Source organism: Otolemur garnettii, unplaced genomic scaffold (genome assembly GCF_000181295.1).
Source record: "Otolemur garnettii isolate 467f Iridium unplaced genomic scaffold, OtoGar3 scaffold00018, whole genome shotgun sequence".
NCBI lineage: Eukaryota > Metazoa > Chordata > Mammalia > Primates > Galagidae > Otolemur > Otolemur garnettii.
In genome coordinates this window covers 10220990-10226798 of record NW_003852413.1, presented here as the reverse complement: position 1 = coordinate 10226798, position 5809 = coordinate 10220990, and positions in this window count along the sequence as shown.

Here is a 5809-nt window from a genome sequence, read left to right as displayed (position 1 = left end):
ACACGCTCACACTCACGCAGACACACACATGCACACACCCATGTGCACACACACTCACACAGTGTGCACCATCACCCCATGCACTGCTGTGTACATACTCACACACAGGCAGACACACTCACACTCACACAGTGTGCACCATCACCCCATGCACTGCTGTGTACATACTCACACACAGGCAGACACACTCACACTCACACAGTGTGCGCCATCACCCCACGCACTGCTGTGTACATGCTCACACACAAACTCACACAGTGTGCGTGCCTTTACAAAAAATCTGCTTAAAAGGCACAGGGACGCTCATAAGTATATTACAACTGAAATTGAAAAATTCCACTTGGTGTTCAGGCCCAGATCCCTTGAGGGTAGCTGCAATTCAGGAAGTGAAAAGCAAATAAACAAAAAAAATTGGGATGGAGATAGAGAAGGACAAAGTCACCAGGGAGCTATCTTACCCTCCATTCATCATTTCACTTTGAAAGTAAATGCATTAGCCTTGGGCTCTATGCTATATATAAAAAAAGAAAAGGGCAACTAGTCAGTTGACAGGATGACAACAGCCTGTGAAACGGATGATGCTGGGGCTCCCCATCACACCCTCCTCTTCAAGAGCACACTGTTTGTCTGCACAGAAATTTCCACCATATGGCACAGGTATGTCATCTCGGGAGCTGAGTGGTGACCACAGTATGAGGTGCAGTTTGGGGGCCAATTTTGCAGAGTACAGTGTCTCAGTAAATTGCAAAAGAATTGCTCTGTGTTAAGCGGGGTCTGCTGAGCCCCAGAGGGAGTCCTGACGTTCCCTCAGCAGTGGTGATCCACGGTGGTTTTTAAAAGTGTCCTGTGAAAAAGTAAAATAGAGAAACCAATAGACACTTCCGTGTTTCAAGTATGTTGTGAAGAAGTAGAGCTGCCCGTGGGTTGAAAACCCTCCTGTCTTTTTTAACTAAAGAGTGCAGGTGATGTAAAACAACTTCCTTATGGTTTGAGGGGAATTTCTAACGTGTGGAAGTCGCTTCTCATTGTGAGGGAGCTTGTTTTCAAATTTAGGCAGAAGGGAAAAGAAATCCTTTTTCTTTAATTTAAGCAGACTTTGCCTCAAGCACATGTTTTGAAAAAGTTACAGAGGTAAAACTGGGCCACCGAGGTGACATTAGCTCCAGGAAAAATAGTCTGATTTACACTTGAATGCAGTTATTTCAACTTTTCAAGTAATGTAATCTTAGAGAGATCTCAGTTCCAAAAATATGACTATGGAGTGAGTAGAAAACCCCAACTTCCCAAGGTCGTTTTGTTTCCATTAAATTCCACTCTGAATATAGCACGAGGCAATGTTTGGTTTTATGATTGTTAATTCCAAATATAACAAATACTCATCTCAATCTGGGTTGATTTATTATCATTTAAAATAGAATATTTTAAGCTTTTCGTATATAGAAGATATCACAGGATTTGGGCCAAACTACTGTTTCTTCAATTCCCCTTATACTGAAAGTAGCATGGTCTAGATTCTTAGAAAGCGTGTATTAGAGACATGACTTTTTTTTTTTTTAAGAAACAACAATATTTGGACTTTCCGTTATTAGAGGATATATCATATACATGGTTGTTGTGAGGAAAATAATAATTGTGCAGTTATTAGAGATTATCATCTCTCTATACAGTACTGTATGTGAACAATGTTATCTTTTCTAACTTGTAATTTCCCTGGGACTAGGCATTTTTTCCAGCTTGATAGAGCATCTTCCAAACGCGTGTTAAAAAGTGTTATCAAAGACGAATTTTAGAGTGCTTTGGGTGCAGTCTATATGGTGTAATAGCCTGTCATTTCCAACATAATCTATTAATTTCTTGTAAGAATGCACTAGATATGTTTTCTAATATACTTAGGAAATGATAACGAAGTATCTGAACTCTGTTACCAATAGGAAGTTGACCCTTCATAAGAGAAGGCAGAGTATTGCCTTAGGAGGATAGATTGTGCAGATCGAGGTCTTGGGTTCAAATCCCAGTTCTCCCACTTATTATTCCTTTGGCCTCAGGCAAGCTTTGGAGCTGTCCTCATCTCATCATCTGTACCAAATTTCCTGGCCTGTCCCATTTTTTTCCAGTGGTAGAGAGAGGCTTACAACAGAACAAGATTAGAGAACTGTGAGGACTGTTGGGATTCGTGATAGTAAATTCTGCAACCCCAATCTGCTGCACAATGCTATCAGTCCGTGTTTGCCCTTATTATTTTTGTATGTTGACTGACAGGTGTTACTGGTGGTATTTTGGAGTGAGGCTAGATATCCAGGCAGCAGGCAGCTGAGATAGTGGTATTTGTTACAGTAAAAGTGTTGAAATGAAAAGGTCAATATTAGCTTCACTGTAATGAGATTACCTTAACCAAGGTGATGTGAGTGTGGGGATGGGAAATGAACCCTGAACAGAAGAGAGTGGATCCTCATGACCTGAACTGACTCCATGAAGGTAAATTAGTTGAGTCCCTGGGAAATCAAAAAAGAAAAAAAATACCTTGAGGTAAGGAACATCGTTTTATTGTTTAAACACTTCACTTGTCATCCCTGGTATCAGACATTATCAGTCATCAAATTTTAACTACCTGGATAATTTCTTTCAACACCTTTCTAACGTTGTTAGAATGTATGTTCAAATTGCATTTTTGCGTTCAGATTCCACATCCTCTCAGCCCTTTCAGGAAAGGAGCGATGAAAATAGAATGTAAGTTAAAATGAAATGTATCACCGTTCTTGGCTGATGTAGACAGGAAGATCCATTGAAGACAGTGCTTTTCAGGACCTTGAGTATTTTAGTTGCAGTAACTTCAATTCAAATAAGTAAATGACAGAAGCAGGTAAGAATACGAATGCTCCCTATTTTGAAGAAAATGGAAAAGGTACTCACTTCCATTGTCATGGCCTTGAGGGCCAGTAAGCGTGCATGTGAGCTCTTTAATCGCCTCCACTCTGTGGTCCGAATTTTCTGCAAGATTCTTCATCTTTCCTAGACATGATTAATGTGAGCGTCCACCAATGCCAGGACTTTCCACTCCTCTGCTGAGCTTCCCTTAAGAGGATCACCTGCCATGGGGAACAATAAAAGATAGCTGGAACTTTTCAGGAAAAAAAAAATGGACAAGGGTGGAGAGAAAAATCCATCTATTTCATCACTAAACTTCAAATAAATAGATGACCCTGTTAGCAGCGCCCTTGGAGCCCTAACATTATACAGATTGATCGACACATATTTTCCCCAAAGAGAACTGTGACCCGCTTAGCTCAGAAGAGCCAAGGACTGAGTGAAATCTCTTAAAATATCACACCCTTGGTGCTCGGACCATTTTCCTTGGTTGCTCTTTAATTTGAGACATTTGTCAGGGAAAGAAAATATATGTCTTCGGGGAATGCCCTTGTGGAGTTACAAAGGAGGCAAACCTGGCCCCAGATACGGTGAGCTTTCCAAGAAAGTCAAACTCACACGGTTGCTTTTCTCATTTGTTGAGTGGTGTGTCGGCTGGGGCTGGGATAGGCTCCTCTACTCCATCTGACAATAGTTTCCTTAATGGGTAAGAACCCACTGTGAGCCTCGCTTAGCCCATATGTTTGATATACCCATCGGATCATTGCTGAAACCCAAAGACTAATTTTTAATCCCTAAAATTAAGAGAAGAGGGGGAAAAATGAAAACAAAACAAAAGATCCAAGGCACATCCGGAGGAAGTAGGGAGCTGATGCATCTTGGGGTTTGTTTTGCTGGCTAATCCAGAAACCTGAGTCCCTTTGCTGAGATTTCTTACGCAGCTCTGTGTTGGGTGGAGTGAGCCACTTTCTAGCCTCAAACTTCAATTTCTTCCTCTGTTATACAAAAGGATCAGAGTAGATACGATAAAGTCCTTTCTGAATCTATGATTTTTAATATTAATTTAGTTGGGAATAGTCAGGCTCTAAAATACAGCAAAGGGAAATTATTGGGCCAGACACAGTAGCTCACGCCTGTAATCCTAGCATTCTGGGAGGCTGTTGTGGGTGGATTGCTTGAGCTCAGGAGTTCAAGACCAGCCTGAGCAAGAGTGAGACTCTGTGTCTGCTAAAACAGGAAAACTAGCTGGATGTGGTGGTGGATGCCTGTAATCCCAGCTGCTCCAGAGGCTGAGGAAAGAGGATTGCTTAAGCCCAAGAGTTTGAGGTTGCTTTGAGCTATGCCACCACCGCACTCTACCCCAGGGGACAGTGATACTACTTAAAAAAGAAAGAAAGAAAGAAAGAAAGAAAGAAAGAAAGAAAGAAAGAAAGAAAGAAAGAAAGAAAGAAAGAAATTGCTGAAAGATGAAAGCTTGTGAACAAATATAATTTTTTTAATGACTTACAAGAAAGCAAAAATACCATGCACTCTTGGAAGTCAAAAGTGCATTATCTTCTTACTAATACATTTAAGTTAAATTTCTTCACCCCAATACTCTTGGCCTAACGAAATCTCATGCCTGGATCACCTAACCTCAAATTGCATGCAGGCTAGTCCTACTTCATTTCAAACTTCAGGAGATGCTTCTCAAACTTCCCAAATTACTGGAGATGCTAAGAGATAAAGAATAATTTCGAAAAAGGGAATATGTGAATAAAGGGGATATATTACATGATTCTGAGGCACACGTGTACACACACACATACCGGATGCAAAGAATACAGTCATCTTGGCCATCAATGCTGCCTCTGGCAGATCTGACTAAAAGGGGGGGATTGTGAACAAAAATAAAATCTTAAGGCTGCCCCTCAGCGACTGACTGACTGGACCCCATCTTGGCTAGGAGGATCCCTAAAACTGAGCAGCTAGCCATGAGAAAGGAGACCAGACCTGCCTCCTCATGCCCCCGCCCCTTCTTAGAGACGTCCTTTGTGGCTCACTAACAGGCCTGAGGCTATGTGAGACCTCCCACAGGCCCTCAATAAACATAACAAAACACTGAGTCAGTGGGGTACTTTGTCTCTAATTAACAGACCCTTTATCTTAAGCACTGCTTTTCACTGACTCCACATCTTTAAGACAGAGCTTAGCTCTTTCAGCCAACTATCAGGGAAAGGATCTTTAAACCCACCTATAACCTGTAAGCTCCAGCTTCCAGATGTCCCACTTTGGGGGGCCAATCCCATGTGTATGTCCCCCGTGTTGATTTATGACCTCACCTGTACTCCCTGTCTCCCTAAAATGCTACCAAATTGTCACCCCCTACCTCCAGCCACACGCTCAAGGCTTCTTTGGTGTGACTTGGGGAGTGACGGTCCTCAGATTTGGCTCCGAATAAACCTCCTTACAATAAAAAATAATAATACTAAAAAGAAAACTGTCCCATGTCACTTAACAAGGATCTGTTCTAAGAAATGAGTCGTGAGGCAATTTTGTTGCTGTAGGAACATCATAGAATATACTGATTACAAAACTAGGTGGTGCAGCCTGCTACAGACCCAGGCTGAATTCCTAGGTAGCATGCAACAGCGCTGAATATTGCAGATAATTATAGCACGATGGTAAACACTTGTGTATCCAAACATAGAGAAGGCACAGTAAAAATGCAGTATAGAAGATAAAGATGGCATACATATTAAAGGCCCTTCCCATGAGTGGAGCTTGGAGGACTAGGACTGCTCTGTGAGTCAGTGAGTGAGTGAATGTGATGGCCTAGAACATTCCGCCGTACACTACTGTAGACTTTATCAACACCCCACACTTAGGCTACACTGAATTTATCACAGTGATTTTTTTTCTTCTGTAAGTTAATCCTAGCTTCCTCTAACTTTTTTTTTTTTTT